General features: G+C 43.4%; 1 protein-coding gene across 1 annotated transcript in view; it reads left to right on the top strand.

Annotated features, from left to right (window-relative positions):
• Nucleotides 1-589: 589 nt before the first annotated feature.
• Nucleotides 590-18,221, top strand: part of GREM1 (gremlin 1, DAN family BMP antagonist) — a 96,728-nt gene continuing 79,096 nt past the window's right edge. Inside the window, exon 1 of the mRNA XM_077263534.1 lies at nucleotides 590-728. The gene's annotated coding sequence lies outside the window, so the exon portion shown is untranslated. The remainder of the gene's footprint in view (nucleotides 729-18,221) is intronic.

Raw genomic sequence — 18,221 nt, 5'->3', positions numbered from 1 at the left:
TAGGGGAAAAAACGCATGCTTTTTTTCACTAAAACGCAGCGGCAAAAAACGCAAATGTGAAACCAGCCTTAGCTGCCAAAAAAATATAAATTCTGAAGCGTTTTCTGCTTAAAAAATAATGCAGAAACACAGATGCCTAAACGATGCAGCGTGCACGGACCCTGACCCAGCAAGTAAAAAAAAAAGGCTGTAAAAAAACATTCAGGAAAAAAATGCTTCCAAAAACACCGCAGCAAAATAAAACAAAATAGCTGAAGTGGTTTTTACTTCAAAACCCATTCCTTTCTGAACAAAACAAAAAACTCCAAGTGGAAATAGAGTTCTGTTTTTTTCCCAAAACGCCGGGTGCAGTGAAGCCCCTCTGCCGCCGCTGCGGTTGGTTTCTACGTCCGAGGAGTGACGCTCCGTGTACACAGCCGTGTCTGCCCCACACCCGCAGGTCCTGTCAGTGAGGCTGCGAGGACACGTGTGTGACGGGAGGTGTCAGCGGGGGCCAGAGTCCCGGAGGAGGCCGGGAAGTGTTAAAGGGGCGGATGAGAGCGGCGCCGGGGCTGAGGGCGGCCAATGGTGTGGGGGCTTCAGAGCGGAGCTCAGCTGGCAGACATTTAAATGAGAGACAGGACGGCGCTGCTGCAATTTGTAGCCTGGATCTGAAGGATTTCCTCGCATCCTCCCGCATGGACAGCGCAGCAAGGAGACAGCTCCTGTGAGGCAGACACTCCACACAGGTGACCTGAGCCGCTGTGTGCGTGCTGGGCTGTCATACAGAGTGTGTGGTAATATACAGTGTGTGCAGGGCTGTCATACACTGTGTGGTAATATACAGTGTGAGTGTGCGGGGCTGTCATACAGTGTGTGGTAATATACAGTGTGAGTGTGCGGGGCTGTCATACAGTGTGTGTGGTAATATACAGTGTGGGGGTGCTGGGCTGTCATACAGAGTGTGTGGTAATATACAGTGTGTGCAGGGCTGTCATACACTGTGTGGTAATATACAGTGTGAGTGTGCGGGGCTGTCATACAGTGTGTGGTAATATACAGTGTGAGTGTGCGGGGCTGTCATACAGTGTGTGTGGTAATATACAGTGTGGGGGTGCTGGGCTGTCATACAGAGTGTGTGGTAATATACAGTGTGTGCAGGGCTGTCATACAGTGTGTGGTAATATACAGTGTGAGTGTGCGGGGCTGTCATACAGTGTGTGGTAATATACAGTGTGTGTGTGCGGGGCTGTCATACACTGTGTGTGGTAATATACAGTTTGAGTGTGCGGGGCTGTCATACAGTGTGTGTGGTAATATACAGTGTGAGTGTGGGGGGCTGTCATACAGAGTGTGTGGTAATATACAGTGTGTAATATACAGTGTGTGCAGGGCTGTCATACAGTGTGTGTGGTAATATACAGTGTGTGGGTGCAGGGCTGTCATACACTGTGTGTGGTAATATACAGTGTGAGTGTGCGGGGCTGTCATACAGAGTGTGTGGTAATATACAGTGTGGGGGTGCTAATATACAGTGTGTAATATACAGTGTGTGCAGGGCTGTCATACAGTGTGTGTGTGTGTGTGTGTGTGTGTGTGTGTGTGTGTGTGTGTGTGTGTGTGTGTGTGCTGGGCTGTCATACCGAGTGTGTGTGCTAATATACAGTGAGTTTAATATACAGTGTGTGTGTGTGGGGCTGTCATACAGTGTGTGTGTGTGTGTGTGTGTGTGTGTGTGTGTGTGGTATTATACAGTGTGTGTGTGTGGTATTATACAGTGTGGGGGTGCAGAGCTGTCAGTGTGTGTGTGGTATTATACAGTGTGGGGGTGCAGGGCTGTCAGTGTGTGTGTGGTATTATACAGTGTGGGGGTGCAGGGCTGTCATACTGTGTGTGTAATAATATACAGTGTGTGTGGTAGTATACAGTGTGGGTGTGCTGGGCTGTCATACAGTGAGTGTGTGTAAATGTTATTATCCAGTGTGTGCTGGACTGTCATATAGTGTGTGTGTGCTGGGCTGTCATACAGTGAGTGTGTGTGGTAATATACGGTGTGTAAGCGTTATTATCCATTGTGTGCTGGACTGTCAAACAGGGTGTGTGTGCTGTTCTATTATATAGTGTCACCTGTGCTATTCTAGTGTATGCCTTCTGTATTCCTATGATAGTGCCTCTTGTGCTATATTATAGTTTCCCCTTATATATGTGTTCAGTGCTATCGTGTTTGCTCTTTACTATAACGTGTGTCCCTTGAACAATTCCAGTGTCCCTACTTCTGTTCTATACTGTTTCCAATGTGCTATTATAGTGTTTTGTGCTGTTAGTGTGTCCTGTAATATTATTATAGTATCCCCTGTGCTATTATAGTTTCCCTTGTATTGTTATATAGTGTTCCCAGTACTGATGTATAGTGTATCCTGTAATATTATATAGTATATATTTATCCTTTGTACTGTTAGGGGACGTTCACACTGGGTGTTTTTGCTGCGTTTTTTTAATGCTAATCTTCAGCTGCTTTTTACAATACCAGCAAAGCCTCACATTGGGTTTTTGTGTGATCAGTATTTTGGGCTTTGCTGCGTTTTTTGGACATAGAGCATGTCATTTTCAGCATTTTTGCTGCATTTTTCACCAATTGACTTGAATGGGTGTTGAAAAAAACCGCAGGTATCATTTGCTGTGTTTTTGCTGCTGAAAATCCAAGGACTTTAGCATGGACAAAGAGGGGAAAAAAACCCCCGCAACAAATATGCAACAAAAAACGCACCTAAATCTGCGTTTTTGATGCAACTTCTTGCCAAGATGATCAGGTTTTGCTGCAGACAAAAAAGCAGCAAAAACGTCCTGTGTGAACTTACCCTAAGTGTATCCTGTAATATTATATAATATATTTATCCTTTGTACTGTTAGTGTATCCTGTAATATTATAGTGTAGGCTGTAGTATTATATCATGTATTTGTCTCGTGTGCTATTATACTCTACAGTCGTGGCAAAAAGTTTTGAGACTGAAGCAAACCTCAATTTTCACGAAGTTTTGCTGCGTCAGTGTCTTTCATTCTTATAGTCTGATGTTGCTATCGTCACCGCAGTACAATTCTAAATAATTTATGTTTTTACACTTTTAATTGAGCATTACATTTATGTAAAGGCTCAGTATTTAATTTTGACCTTTATTTTTCCAAAGTTCGGCCCTTCGCCCTGGCAGCAGGATATCAGTTTCTGGGCAAAATTCTGACTGATAACTGCCCATTCTTGTCTAATCAGTGCTTTTAGTTTATCACAATTTTTGTTTTTGTTTAGTTACTTGTTTTTTGAGAATTGACCACAGGTTCTCAGTGGGATTGAGATCTGGGGAGTTTCCTGGTCAAGGACCCAAAATTTCAATGTTTTGTTCACTGAACCACTTCGTTATCACTTTTTCCTTGTAACATGGTCTCCGTCATGCTGGATAAAGCATAGTCCATCACTAAATTGTCGTTGGGAGTTGTTCTTGGAGGATGTTATATCTCATTTATTATTCATGCCAGTGTTCTTAGGCAAAAGTATGAGTGATCCCATCTCCATGGATGAAAAGAAACCCCACACGAGCGGTCTCAGGATGCTTCACTCATGGTAGAGCGCTTTTCTTCTCTTAGCCAATCCTTCTTCCAGATGTTCCAAACAGTCTAAAGGGGGTTTCGGAATATAAAATAAATTTTCACCCCAGTTCTTTGCAGTCCAAACCCTGTACTTCCTGCATGGTTATTTTCTCTGATAAAGACCCCTTGTGTTATCATAGTGTGTGTGTGTGTGTGTGTGTGTGTGTGTGTGTGTGTGTGTCCCCTGAGCTAATGTAACGTTATTATGTCCAGCTTTACCCTACGCAAAATAACAAGTAGTTGATTTCCTATACATGTACATAAATCATTGGGGACCATTTCTGACCCATTCTAGCAATTATATATTTCTGACACCATTGCATATATCAAGGTTTTACAAGGCTGCATTTTAGAGTTCATATTACAGCAGCAACACCCAGAAGCATTATACGTCTATTAAATTCATCTTTGATCCCAGTAGGGCACTTATTGCTCCCTCCGCTTAGGTGTTACAGGCAGAGTGCAACATTTAAATCTATACATTTTATACATGTAGTGGAGAAATTTATGCATTATTTGTGCCAGAGAACGTTCTATTTAACTACATTAGGTATAGTTACTCTTTTGCTAATCATTAGCTGTTACGCTGATGGTAAATGTACACTTTACAGATATAAGGAGAAATGCCCAAATAAAACACTTCTACAAATTACTGCTGCTTCACTTATGGGGGAAGAAGACTTCTTTCGGGGATTGTCGTATTCGCAATTACCAGGATATGATGTAGAGTTTTACATATACGGTAGAATTTCTCATATGGAACTGGTGGAAAGATGGATCTCTTAAGCTATGGTAACAGAGCTATTTTCAGAAGTGCAAAAATCACGAGCTTTCTAGCAAAGAAGACCACTCCAGAATTTTTATTTTTTTTTTGTAAGGGGGCTAGAGGGTGTTTTTTTTTTTTTGTTTTTTTTGTTTTGTTTTTCCTGAAAAAGGTTTTTGGGTGGACAGTGGATAATTTTGAGATGTTTCCTCCAGGACCTGCAGACTCTTTAGCCTATCAGGAATTTTTCAAAACTTCTTAAGGAGAAATTTAAGTTAATTGGAAGAGATTTTTTTTTTCTTTAGGAGGATTTAGATGAAAATCTGCTTAAAAAAAACCAAACAAAACTTTGAGATAGTGTAAGAGTATGTGTACACACTGTTTGAGGAGGTTTTGGAGCAGAAAAATCATGGTCAAACCCTCAATTTCCGATCCAAAAACTCTGCAAAAAGAGTTTTAGGCACATACCCTAAGGTCTTTTTGCTGAGTTTTCGAAGCAAAAACTAAGTGGAAACGTTTTAAATCCGTATAAAATAAATTTGGTGTTTCTTAAAAAGAACATTTCTTCTAAAAACTCAACGTGAACAAAATCTGAAAGTGGCTCAGAAATCATACCAGTTGGGACATATGATTCTAAAGTGGGAAAACTTTTATCGTATGGGTAACAGAATAAGAAACCAATAGGAAATTAACATTTACCGTATTTTCTGGTGTATAAGATGACTGGGCGTATAAGACAACCCCCAACTTTTCCATATAAAATATGGAGTTTGGGATATACTCGCTGTATAAGACGGAGTTCATCTTATATGCCCAGTCATCTTATACAGCGTGTGCGGTGCGGATGGTTCCCAGGGTCTGGAGGAGAGGAGACTCTCCTTCACGCCCTGGGATCCATATTCATGTAAAAAAAAAAAAGAATAAAAATAAAAAATATGGGATATGCTTACCCTCCGATGGCCCCCCGGCTCTCAGCGGTGTAAGCGGCGGCCTCCGTTCCTAAGGATGCATTGAGTGAAGGACCTTCGATGACGTCATCGAAGGTCCTTCTCTCAATGCATCCTTAGGAACGGAGGCCGCCCGCCGCTTGCACCCCTGAGAGCCGGGGGCCATCGGAGGGTAAGTATCCCATATATTTTTTTTTTTTTTTTTACATGAATATGGATTCCAGGGCCTGAATGAGACTCTCCTCTCCTTCAGACCCTGAGAACCATACAGGACCGCTCCCTGCACACGCCGTACCCGGCGTATAAAACGACCCCTGACTTTTGAGATGATTTTCAGGGGTTAAAAAGTCGTCTTATACGCTGGAAAATACGGTATTTGTATTAGCGATACAGCAAAAAGTGTAAAATGCAGCATGTGATCTTCTCTTCTTGACCGAGTTTGGAAAGTCTGCAAACTTGGTCAGGAAGAAAGGATCACAAATAATTTTCTTATGAACTGATCTTAATTTTTAGTTCAACGTTTTTAAAAGAAAAAACACACAAAATAGTACAGACACCCATATACATAGAGGATGTGCTGCCAACAATAATGTAAAGGGTTCTGTATGAATCATCACAATTATTGCATTATGTAAATTAGTTCCCATCTATTTCCTATATTGGGGCTTGTTACTGGAAGATTTTTCCTACTTCGGGGGGTGGGTGGAGTCACATTAAGCCTATGTTTCACTGTGTATTCATTTACACAGTATTTCGTTTACGAGCTGTGTATGGTCTTGTACATGCTACTAGTGTGTTGAAAAAAGAAAATAAATATACTGTATATACTAAAACAAATAAAGGGAACACTAAAATCCCACATCCTAGATATAGCTGTGAAATATTCCAGTTGTAAATCTTTATTCATCACATAGTGGGATATGTTGAGAACAATAAAACCTAAAAATGATCAACGTAAATCACAACTAATATCCCACAGAGGTCTGGCATTGGAATGATGCTCAAAATCAAAGTGGAAAATGAAGTTACAGGGTGATCCAACTTCAGTGAAAATGCCTCAAGACAAGGAAATGATGCTCAGTAGTGTGTGTGTGTGTGTGTGTGTGTGTGTGTGTGTCCTCCACGTGCCTGTATGACCTCCCTACAACACCTGGGCATGCTCCTGATGAGGCGGCTGATGGTCTCCTGAGGGATCTCTTCCCAGACCTGGACTAAAGCATCCGCCAACTCCTGGGACAGTCTGTGGTGCAATGTAATGTTGGTGGATGGTGCGAGTCACGATGTCCCAGATGTTTTCAATCGGCTCCTGGGGAACGGGTGGGCCAATCCATAGCTTCAATGCCTTCATCTTGCAGGAACTGCTGACACACTCCAGCCATATGAGGTCTGGCATTGTCCTGCATTAGGAGGAAACCAGGGCCAACCGCACCAGCATATGATCTCACAAGGGGTCTGAGGATCTCATCTCGCTACCTCTGGCGAGCACATGGAGGGCTGTGCGGCCCTCCAAAGAAAAGCCACCCCACTCCATTACTGACCCACTGCCAAACCAGTCATGCTGAAGGATGCTCCAGGCAGCAGATCACTCTCCACGGCATCTCCAGACTCTGTCAAGTCTGTCACATGTGCTTAGTGTGAACCTGCTTTCATCTGTGAAGAGCACAGTGCACCAGTGGCGAATTTGCCAATCCTGGTGTTCTGTGGCAAATGCCAAGCGTCCTGCACGGTGTTGGGCTGTGAGCACAGCCCCATCTGTGGACGTCGGGCACTCAGACCATCTTCATGGAGTCTGTTTAGAACTGTTTGTGCAGACACATGAACATTTGTGGCCTGCTGGAGGTCATTTTGGAGTTCTCTGGCAGTGCTCCTCCGGTTCCTCATTGCACAAAGGCCAAGGTAGCAGTCCTGCTGCTGGGTTGTTGCCTTCCTATGGTCCCCTCCATGTCTCCTGGTGTACTGGCCTGTCTCCTGGTAGCACCTCCAGCTTCTGAACACTACGCTGACAGACACAGCAAACCTTCTTGCCACAGCTCGCATTGATATGCCATCCTGGATGAGCTGCACTACGTGAGCCACTTGTGTGGGTTGTAGAGTCCGACTCATGCTACCAGGAGTGTGAAAGCACAACTAACATTCAAAAGTGACCAAAACATCAGCCAGAAAGCATTGGTACTGAGATGTGGTCTGTGGTCCCCACCTGCAGAACCACTCCTTTGAGTGTGTCTTGATAATTGCCAATTTCCATTTGTTGTCTATTCCACTTGCACAACAACGTGTGAAATTGATTGTCAAACAGTGTTTGCTTCCTAAGTGGACAGTTTGGTTGCACAGAAGTTTGATTTACTTGGGAGTTATATTCTGTTGTTTAAGTGTTCCCTTTATTTATTTATTTTTTTTGCAGTGTATAATCTCTTCCTTCTCTACCCCAATGGGGGTGGGCTTTAATGTTCTTTCTCATTCTTGGGTCCTCTAACAGAGGCCTGGGAGTTTGAGGATTCTGCGCAGGATCTTGGTTGTTCCCAGCATTGCGCTTTTCTGGGCAAAGAGTTCAGATGTTGCTCCTGGGATCCGTTGTAGACATTATTCCAACTTAGCGGTCACTGCTCGAAATGCTCACTGGAATCACTGTTGCCTTCACCTTCCACATCTACTCCAATTCTCCTCCTTAGAGGACCTGGTATTTCTCCAGCTTCTCATATTCCTTCTTTCTGATGTTGCTGTCACTTGGCACTGCCACATCTATTATCATTGCTGTCTTGTGATCCTTGTCTATCACTACACCAACACTTCGCCAACACCTGCTTATCTGTCTGGATCTTGAAGTCCCACAGGATTCATTCTCCTCCACTTTCTCTGGGGTCTCCCACCTGGACTTAGGGGGACTTAGCCCATATTCTGTGCAGATGTTCCTGTATACAATTCCCACTACTTGGTTGTGGCGTTCGGTATACGCTGTTCCTGCTTGCATTTTGCATCCTGCCATTTTGTGTTGGACGGTTTCTGAGGTTTCTTTGCATAGTCTTCACCTTGTGTTTTGTCTTGTATGGTAGATTCTTGCTTCTATGGATCTGGTACTTACAGTGTGTGCAAAATTATTAGGCAAGTTGTATTTTAGAGGATTATTTTTATTATTGATCAACAACTATATTCTCAATCAACCCAAAAGACTCAAATATCAAAGCTTACTATTTTTGGAAGTTGGAGTGGTTTTTTTTTTTAGATTTGGCTATCTTAGGAGGATATCTGTTTGTGCAGGTAGCTATTACTGTGCAGAATTATTAGGCAACCTAATAAAAAAAGAAATATATTAACATCTCACTTGTTTGTTTTCACCAGGTAAACCAGTAGAACTGCACAAAATTTAGAAAAACATTTCTGACATGCAAAAACAACCCCCTCCCCCAAAAAATTAGTGACCAATATAGCCACTTTTCTTTATGATGACACTCAGCAGCCTTCCATTCATAGATTCTGTCAGTTGCTTGATCTGTTTACGATGAGCATTGCGTGCAGCAGCCACCACAGCCTCCCAGACACTGTTCTGAGAGGTGGACTGTTTTCACTCCCTATAGATCTCACATTTTATGAGGGACCACAGGTTCTCTATGGGGTTCAGATCAGGTGAACAAGGGGGGCCATGTTGTTTTTTTTCTCTTTCAGACCTTTACTGGCCAGCCACGCTGTGGAGTAGTTGGAGGCATGTGATGGAGCATTGTCCTGCATGAAAATCATATGTTTTTCTTGAACGATACTGACTTCTTTCTGTACCACTGCTTGAAGAAGTTATCTTCCAGAAACTGGCAGTAGGTCTGGGAGTTGAGCTTCACTCCATCCTCAACCCAAAAAGGTCCCACAAGTTCATCATTGATACCAGCCCATACCAGTACCCCACCTCCACCTTGCTGGCATCTGAGTGGAGCTCTCTGCCCTTTACTGATCCAGCCTCTGACTTTTCAAAGGTTTTATGGACTTCTGAAATGAGAGTGACTCTTGATGTGCCAGTCTTAAGATATTTCTTGGCCCAGTCTTGACATTTTATCTTATGTTTCTTGTTCAAAGGTGGTCATTTTTCAGCCTTCCTTACCTTGCCCATGTCCCTGAGTATCGCACACCTTGTGCTTTTTGTTACTCCAGTAACGTTGCAGCTCTGAAATATGACAAATTGCATCTTGGCAGCTTCACGCTTGACTTTCCTCAATTCATGGGCAGTTATTTTGCGCCTTTTTTGCCCAACACGCTTCTTGCGACCCTGTTGGCTATTTGCCATGAAACGCTTGATTGTTCAGTGATCACGTTTCAAAAGTTTGGCAATTTCGAGACTGCTGCATCCCTCTGCAAGACATCTCACAATTTTGGACTTTTCAGAGCCCGTCAAATCTCTCTTCTGACCCATTTTGCCAAAGGAAAGGAAGTTGCCTAATAATTAAGCACACCTTATATAGAGTTTTGATATCATTAGACAACACCCCTCCTCATTAGAGATGCACATCACCTGATATACTTGGTAGTTGGCTCTCAAGCCTGAACAGCTTGGAGTAGTACATGTATAAAAAGTATCATGTGATCAAAATACAACTTGCCTAATAATTCTGCACACAGTGTAGAGCTGCTCTTTGATGGTATTTGAATTTTGCTGCTTTCCTTGACTCCTCATCATTGTTACCGTATCCCTGTGGGATGCCGAGGTACTTGTACATCTGCTATGTGTCCTGCTGGTAATTCCACTCCATCAGTCTTGACTACTTTGCCTCTCTATTACCAACCGGCTGCACTTCTCCAGTCCGAAGGACATCCCGATGTCTTCACTGTATATCCTTGTCAGGTGGATCAGTGAATGGATGTCTTGTTCGTTTTTCGCATACAGCTTGATGTCATCCATGTAGTGGAGGTGGCTGATGGTGCTTACACTCTTGGACTTGTATCCATAGCCAGACTCTGTATTATTTGACTGAGGGGGTTCAAGCCTACGCGGAACAGCAATGGGGACAGTGCATCATATTGGTGTATGCCGCATTTGATGATCACTTGTGCTAGTTGTGTTGAGTTGTTCTCCATTGCCCCATTGAGTTTGTGAGGAAGGTTCTTTATTTTCTTGTTGACATTGTAGAGAGCCAAGCATTCACAGATTCGTGTGTGTGTGTAGCATTGAGTCATAGTCAATGAGATTGGTCTGTCTGGATCTTGAGTCTTGAGCGACTGCTCTATCTTCAAGGAGCTGATGCTTAGAGCCTCTGGTGTCAGCCCTAATGCCTTTCTGAGCTGAATTCATGTACTGGTTCATATGGTTCTGTAGCTTGGTGGCTATGATGCCTGACAGGAGTTTCCATGTTGTTGTTAGACAGGTTATTGGGCGGTAGTTGGATGGAACTCTTCCTTTGTGAGGATCCTTCATGATTAGCACTGTTCTACCTTGTGTTAGCTATCTCAGTGGTGGCCTGCTTCTAGCAGTTGGTTCATCTGCTTTGCCATGCGTTCATGTACCACTGTTAATTTCTTTAGCCAGTAGGTGTGAATCCTGTCTGAGCTAGGTGCTGTCCAGCTGTTCATGTTCTTGACACGCTGCTGGATGTCTGCTTCTGTAATGGTGACTGGTTCTTGCTCTAGGTGGTTGCTTTCATTGTCAGATCTTGCAGCCACATTGCACTGTTGTTGTGTGTTTTTTCCATTCTCCCATATGTTCCTCTAGTATTGTTCAGTCTCTGCTATTGGAGTTGCTGCCTTTGTGCTGTTGCTCTGTAGTTGGGAGTACACCTTGGATGGTTTTTTTTGGAGAACAGGGCATTTATCATCTTAGTCTCAGCTTCTCTAGTGCATCTCTCTAGTCTTGCAGAAAGTGCTTTGTTTAACAGTCTCTAGGTCTTCAATTGGGTTCAGGCCTTTGTACTTTGTCTGACTTGGTCTTAAGGCCCCGTCACACACAGCGACGCTGCAGCGATACAGACAACGATGCTGATCGCTGCAGCGTCGCTGTTTTGTCGCTGTGTGGTCGCTGGGGAGCTGTCGCACAGACAGCTCTCTCCAGCGACCAACGATCAGGGGAACGACTTCGGCATCGTTGAAACTGTCTTCAACGATGCCGAAGTCCCCCTGCAGCACCCGGGTAACCAGGGTAAACATCGGGTTACTAAGCGCAGGGCCGCGCTTAGTAACCCGATGTTTACCCTGGTTACCAAAAAAACCAAACAGTACATACTCACCATCTGATGTCCGTCAGGTCCCTTGCCGTCTGCTTCCTGCTCTGACTGAGCCGCCGTACAGTGAGAGCAGAGCGCAGCGGTGACGTCACTGCTGTGCTGCGCTCTCACTGTACGGCGGCACTCAGTCAGAGCAGGAAGCAGACGGCAAGGGACCTGACGGACTTCAGATGGTGAGTATGTACTGTTTGTTTTTTTTTACATTTACGCTGGTAACCAGGGTAAACATCGGGTTACTAAGCGCGGCCCTGCGCTTAGTAACCCGATGTTTACCCTGGTTACCAGTGAAGACATCGCTGGATCGGTGTCACACACACCGATTCAGCGATGTCAGCGGGACCTCAACGATCAAAAAACGGCCCAGGCCATTCCGACACGACCAGCGATCTCGCAGCAGGGGCCTGATCGCTGGTACGTGTCACACATAGCGAGATCGCTACTGAGGTCGCTGTTGCGTCACAAAACTTGTGACTCAGCAGCGATCTCGCTAGCGATCTCACTATGTGAGACGGGGCCTTTATTCTTGATCTTTACACCCTTCTGCATTTCTGTTAATTGGCTTCCCTTCGTGTCACCTTGATCTTTGTCTCCAGTCTTCTTTTCCAAGGGGGCACAGACTTCTGTTGTTCTTAGTAGCCTAAATCCGTTTTAGTTGTGGTGGTAGGTATTGATGCAAGTGCTCTATTTGCATCTTTTTGGCAGTCAATCTCTGTTATTGATGGTATCTAGGATCTTCTGTTTCAGATCAGCTGTAGTGCTGTCTGGGTGCAGGATGAATCATGGTTTTCAGGGTTCTTCCAGGTCCTCATGTTCATGTTGACATGGATCAGTGCAGTTGATCCATCTCAAGTTGTGATAATAGCTTTCTATTTATGATATTGAAATATTGACTAGTTGTTACTCAGTCAGTGGACATGCAGGTTTTGGATCCATCCAGAATTTCCTCATACGCTTCATATATACTCTCTCATTTGGTCTGCTGTTCCATCAGATCCAGGTTCTCTTGCCTTGTCCATTTATCATCAGATTGTCCTGGTTCCTCGACATCTGACGCGGACCTTTTGAATCTGGGTGATGTCTGAGCCAGCAAGACTTTGTTCATGACACTCATGTTTATTGAGGTAGGCACTATAGTGTTGGTTGTCTTGCCCAAGGATGACTACTGGTATGTTATTTCCAACAGGGCAGAGCCAGAATTTGAACCCCGGTCTCCTATGTTAGTGGTTGTGTACCATAACCACTATGCTATAACAGCCACCTAGGGTAGGTATTATAGTGTTAGGAGCCTTGATATTTAATTTAGTTTTCCTCAGCCACTAAGGGGGTACACCTGTCAAACCATAACGCAAGTGTCCTAAGGCGAGCTCAGGGAGGCCAGAAACCTCCCGTGTAGCAGAAGGGCTATATATAAAATACAGGTGCATTTCACAAAATTAGATTATCAAAAAGCGAATTTATTTCAGTTCTTCAATACAAAAAGTAAAACTCATATAGAGTCATTACAAACAGTGATCTATTTCAAGTGTTTATTTCTGTTAATGTTGATGATTATGGCTTACAGCCAATGAAAACCCAAAAGTCATTATCTCAGTAAATTAGAAAAATTAACAAAAAAACACCTGCAAGAGCTTCCTTAGTGTTTAAAAAGGTCCCTTAGTCTGTTTCAGTAGGCTCCACAATCATGGGGAGTACTGCTGACTTGACAGATGTCCAGAAGGCAGTCATTGACACACTCATCAAGGAAAGTAAAGTTTGCATTTCATTTGGAAATCTAGGTAGGTGTATAAAATGCTCTACTTATAAGCTGACCCCTTCTTTCTCTATACTCTCCCTCATAGGCTAAGAAAACCAGTAAATCAAAGCATGTGGAATGTGCCCTGTGTATGCAACCCCTTTCTGATGCATATCCCAAGAGGTTGTGTCCCAGCTGCATTAATCAACCTTACAGGAAGAGTCTGCAGTAACAGCTACCAGTATCAGAGCCTTAAGGGTATGTGCACACGTCAGGATTTCTTGCAGAAATTTCCTGAAGAAAACCGGAAATTTTCTGCAAGAAATCCGCATTTTTTTTTTCTCTCGTTTCTTTCCCGTTTTTCGCGGGTTTTTTTTAGCATTTTGCAAGCGTAATTAGCTTGCAGAATGCTAAAGTTTTTCAAGCGATCTGTAGCATCGCTTGGAAAACTGACAGGTTGGTCACACTTGTCAAACATAGTGTTTGACAAGTGTGACCAACTTTTTACTATAGATGCTGCTTATGCAGCATCTATAGTAAAAGATAGAATGTTTAAAACTACTAAAAAAAAATTAAAAAATGGTTATACTCACCCTCTGCAGACAGCCGATATCCTCAGCGGCGTCCGTTCCTATAGATGGTGTGGTTCAGGACCTCCGATGACGTCGCGGTCACGTGAGCGGTCACATGACCGGTCTCGCGACCAATCACAAGACAGGGACGTCATCGCAGGTCCTGAACCACACCATCTTTAGGAACCGAAGCGGCAGCATGCAGCGGTGAGGCTATTTTTTATTTTAATTCTTTTTTTTTTTGACCATTTATATGGTGCCCAGTCCGTGGAGGAGAGTCTCCTCTCCTCCACCCTGGGTACCGACCGCACATAATCTGCTTACTTCCCGCATGGTTTTTCCCCGGCCCATGCGGGAAGTAAGCAGATCAATGCACTCCTAGGTGTGCGGAATCCCCGCAATTCCACATTTTTAATGAACATGTTGCTTTTTTTTCCGCAATGCGATTTTTTTCGCGGAAAAAAATGCAACATTTGCACAAAAAATGCGGAATACACTGTAAATAATAGGAGGCATATGTTAGCGTTTTTTTCGCGTTTTTATAGCAAAAAAACGCGAAAAATACTGAACGTGTGCACATGGCCTAATTAGGCAAGAGATCCAATCTCTGTGATCCAAAAGCTCAAACAAGCAGGGAGGAAGAAGCCTTTCCCCCCCGGTATCCAGCTCAGTCAGAAGAGGGCTTAATCCGGTCATCTAACACCTCAGGGTCGTCAACTAGCTCCTCTGATGATGGCCGAGCATGCTTTCCAATGGATAGCATAGATAACCTTGTAAAATCTGTCTGGAATACTATGGGTTGCCCAGACATGAAGGAGACCAGGTCAGCACAAGATATTATGTTTGCTGGCCTAGCCCAGAAAGTCGAGCCTTCCCAGTTGTTTCTGCTATTAAAGATCTGGTCAAAAAAGAGTGGGATAAACATGCTAAAGGGTTTCTCCCATCCTCTTCAAAAAGACGTTACCTTTTCAGTGATGAAGAGCTGGAAGTATGGTCTAAAGTCCCAAAAGTGGATGCGGCAGTGGCATCCACCTCTAAACAATCGTCTCTTCCTGTAGAAGAAGCAGGAGTGTTAGACCCACTAGACCGTAAAACTGAAGCTTTACTTAAAAGGTCTAGGGAAACGAATACGGGAGCCTTAAACCCCTTTCTGACATTGGACGTACTATCCCGTCGAGGTGGGGTGGGCCGGTATGACCACCGACGGGAAAGTACGTCCAGCGCGATCGGCGGCGCTCACGGGGGGAGCGCGGCTGATCGCGGCCGGGTGTCAGTTGATTATCACAGCTGACATCCGGCACTATGTGCCAGGAGCGGTCACGGACCGCCCCCGGCACACCGCGATCGCGTTGCTGCGAGGGTCTCTTACCTCCTCCTCGCTGCAGGTGCCCGGATCCAAGATGGCCGCGGCATCCGGGTCCTGCAGGGAGGGAGGTGGCTTACCAAGTGCCTGCTCAGAGCAAGCGCTTGGTAAGCCTGCAGCACTGTAAGATAGATCGGTGATCTGACAGAGTGCTGTGCAAACTGTCAGATCACCGATCTGTGATGTCCCCCCCCTGGGACAAAGTAAAAATAAAAATTTCCACATAAGTAAAAAAAAAAATTCCTAAATAAAGAAAAAAAAATATTATTCCCATAAATACATTTCTTTATCTAAATAAAAAAAATAAAACCATAAAAGTACACATATTTAGTATTGCCGTGTCCGTAACGACCACCTATAAAACTATATCACTAGTTAACCCCTTCAGTGAACACCGTAGGGGAAAAAAAAAACGAGGCAAAAAACAACGCTTTATTATACCGCTGAACAAAAAGTGGAATAACACGCGATCAAAATGACGGATATAAATAACCATGGTACCGCTGAAAACGTCATTTTGTCCCGCAAAAAACGAGCCACCATACAGCGTCATCAAAGAAAAAATAAAAGTTATAGTCCTCAGAATAAAGCGATGCCAAAATAATTATTTATTCTATAAAATAGTTTTTATCGTATAAAAGCACCAAAACATAAAAAAATGATATAAATGAGGTATCGCTGTAATCGTACTGACCCGAAGAATAAAACTGCTTTATCAATTTTACCAAATGCGGAACGGTATAAACGCCTCCCCCAAAAGAAATTCATGAATAGCTGGTTTTTGGTCATTCTGCCTCACAAAAATCAAAATCAAAAACGATCAAAAACTGTCACGTGTCCAAAAATTTTACCATTAAAAACGACAACTCGTCCCGCAAAAAACAAGACCTCACATGACTCTGTGGACCAAAATCTGGAAAAATTATAGGTCTCAAAATGTGGAGTCTCAAAAACTTTTTTGCTATAAAAAGCGTCTTTTAGTGTGTGACGGCTGCCAATCATAAAAATCCGCTATAAAAAAATGCTATAAAAGTAAATCAAACCCCCCTTCATCACCCCCTTAGTTAGGGAAAAATAACAAAATTAAAAAAATGTATTTATTTCCGGTTAGGGTTAGGGCTAGGATTAGGGTTAGGGCTAGGGTTAGGGCTAGGGTTAGGGCTAGGGTTAGGGCTGCGGTTAAGGTTGGAGCTAAAGTTAGGGTTGGGGCTAAAGTTGGGGTTAGGGTTGGGGCTAAAGTTAGGGTTTGGATTACATTTACGGTTGGGATTAGAGTTAGGGGTATGTTAGGGGTGTGGTTAGGGTTACCGTTGGGATTAGGGTTAGGGGTGTGTTTGGATTAGGGTTTCAGTTAGAATTGGAGAGTTTCCACTGTTTAGGCACATGAGGGGCTCTCCAAACGCGACATGGCGTCCGATCTCAATTCCAGCCAATTCTGCATTGAAAAAGTAAAACGGTGCTCCTTCCCTTCCGAGCTTTCCCGTGCGCCCAAACAGGGGTTTACCCCAATATATGGGGCATCAGCGTACTCGGGACAAATTGGACAACAACTTTTGGGGTCCAAGTTCTCTTGTTACCCTTGGGAAAATATAAATTTGGGGGGCTAAAAATCATTTTTGTGGGAAAAAAAGATTGTTTATTTTCACAGCTGCGTTGTAAACTGTAGTGAAACACCTTGGGAGGTGCAGACCAATCCATCTAAGTCTGCATTCCAAATGGCACTCTTTCCCTCCCGAGCTCTGCCATGCGCCCAAACAGTGGTTCCCCCCCACATATGGGGTATCAGCGTACTCAGGACAAATTGGACAACAACTTTTGGGGTCCAATTTATCCTGTTACCCTTGTGAAAATACAAAACTGGGGGCTAAAAAATAATTTTTGTGGATAAAAAAAATAAATTTTTTTTTTTTTCACGGCTCTGCGTTATAAACTGTAGTGAAACACTTGGGGGTTCAAAGCTGTCAAAACACATCTAGATAAGTTCCTTGGGGGGTCTACTTTCCATAATGGTGTCACTTGTGGGGGGTTTCAATGTTTAGGCACATCAGGGGCTCTCCAAACGCAACATGGCGTCCCATCTCAATTCCAGTAAATTTTGCATTGAAAAGTCAAATGGCGCTCCTTCCCTTCCGAGCTCTGCGGTGCGCCCAAACAGTGGTTTACCCCCACATATGGGGTATCGTCGTACTCAGGACAAATTGTACAACAACTTTTGTGGTCCATTTTCTCCTGTTACCCTTGGTAAAATAAAACAAATTGGAGCTGAAATAAATTTTGTGTTTAAATAATTTTTTTTTTTTTTTTTTTAACATTCCAAAAATTCCTGTGAGACACCTGAAGGGTTAATAAACTTCTTGAATGTGGTTTTGAGCACCTTGAGGGGTGCAGTTCGTAGAATGGTGTCACACTTGGGTATTTTCTATCATATAGGCCCCTCAAAATGACTTAAAATGAGATGTGGTCCCTAAAAAAAAAAAAATGGTGTTGTAAAAATGAGAAATTGCTGGTCAACTTTTAACCCTTATAACTCCCTAAGAAAAAAAATGTTGGTTCCTAAATTGTGCTGATGTAAAGTAGACATGTGGGAAATGTTACCTATTAAGTATTTTGTGTGACATATCTCTGTGATTTAAGGGCATAAAAATTCAAATTTGGAAAATTGTGAAATTTTCAAAATTTTTGCCAAATTTCCATTTTTTTCACAAATAAATGCAAGTTATATCAAATAAATTTTTCCACTATCATGAAGTACAATATGTCACGAGAAAACAGTGTCAGAATCGCCAAGTTCTGTTGAAGCGTTCCAGAGTTATAAACTCATAAAGGGACAGTGGTCAGAATTGTAAAAATTGGCCTGGTCATTAACGTGCAAACCACCCTTGGGGGTAAAGGGGTTAAGCCTGCCATATCAGGTACATGCACAGCGAGATCCCTTTTAGTGTGGATAGATCAGCTGGAGCAGCAGGTCAAAGGCAAAGTAACGAGAGAAAAGATCCTAGGGGCAGTTCCATTGATCAGAAGTGCTGCAGCAT

Source organism: Ranitomeya variabilis, chromosome 1 (genome assembly GCF_051348905.1).
Source record: "Ranitomeya variabilis isolate aRanVar5 chromosome 1, aRanVar5.hap1, whole genome shotgun sequence".
Classification (NCBI taxonomy): domain Eukaryota; kingdom Metazoa; phylum Chordata; class Amphibia; order Anura; family Dendrobatidae; genus Ranitomeya; species Ranitomeya variabilis.
The sequence above is the reverse complement of the archived record's forward strand: the minus strand, read 5'-3'. Positions and strand labels throughout refer to the sequence as shown.